Source organism: Aplysia californica, unplaced genomic scaffold (genome assembly GCF_000002075.1).
Source record: "Aplysia californica isolate F4 #8 unplaced genomic scaffold, AplCal3.0 scaffold00215, whole genome shotgun sequence".
Taxonomy (NCBI): Eukaryota; Metazoa; Mollusca; class Gastropoda; order Aplysiida; family Aplysiidae; genus Aplysia; species Aplysia californica.
The window spans coordinates 236330-237329 of NW_004797485.1; positions in this window are offsets into that span (position 1 = coordinate 236330).

Consider the following 1000-nt stretch of genomic DNA (forward strand, 5'->3'; position numbering starts at 1 on the left):
CCGGTACCCGTTGAGAAAGACCGCTCAACAAGTACCCTGTAAATAAAGTCTTCACACCACCCCACCCTTTCCCCCTCCCCACCTCACCCGCTGTGCATACAGAGATGCATATGAGACGAAACGGTTGTCATTGTTCTCATAAGCGAGGGCAAGCCTGCACTACCGTCGACCACTATACTCTCTTCCTTCAGACCCAACTGCAAATCACACTCACAGAAATAGAAACTAACAGAAAGTGGAAAGTGACGTGCGCCTGAAAATGTTTTTAAAAAAAATAAAAAAATTCTGCCCCTTAGGAGTAAGTAAATAAAACATAGTTTAGGTATAGTTCCAATGCTGACTAAGAGATTCTTGTTTCGGTAAGAGTGTTACATACTTGCAGCACAATAAGGTCATATAAGTGCCGAAGGTTAGAGATGTTACAAGAGAGTAACAAACACATAAAAGAAGGAGAGAAGGAGAGATAAGGACGATAGAAAAAAAAGAGCAAACCACACCAGAGCACCCTCCAACCACCAACTGAACGAATAAGGGGCATTCACGATGTAGAGTGTAACAGTGCTAATTGACGAATAGTGATTATTATTTTTTTACGTACATAATATTGTAACAAATCCAAAACGACTACACAAACCATCTTGAAAACGATCCTAAGCGCTTTCTGGCGTTTTCCTACTTCTGTGCCCTGGGTGCTGGTCAGAAAACATTCCAGCTCTCCACTGAAGCAATTCTTAGATATTCTACCTTTTTGCAGCTTGTGGTTATACAAAGAATAAGAAGAGCTCAGTGTCAGCTGGTTTGAGTTTGTGTTTGTGTCTGAGGAGGAGGAAGAGGAGGAAGAGGAGGAGGAGGGGGAGGGGGAAGAGGGAGAGGAGGATAGAGAGCCGCAAAAAGAGGTCGATGAAGAACAGGAAGAGGCGGAGGAGAATATAGAGCTGCAGGGGAGGAAGAGGAGAAGGAGGAGGGGGTTGAGGAGGAGGAGGGGGTTGAGGAGGAGGGG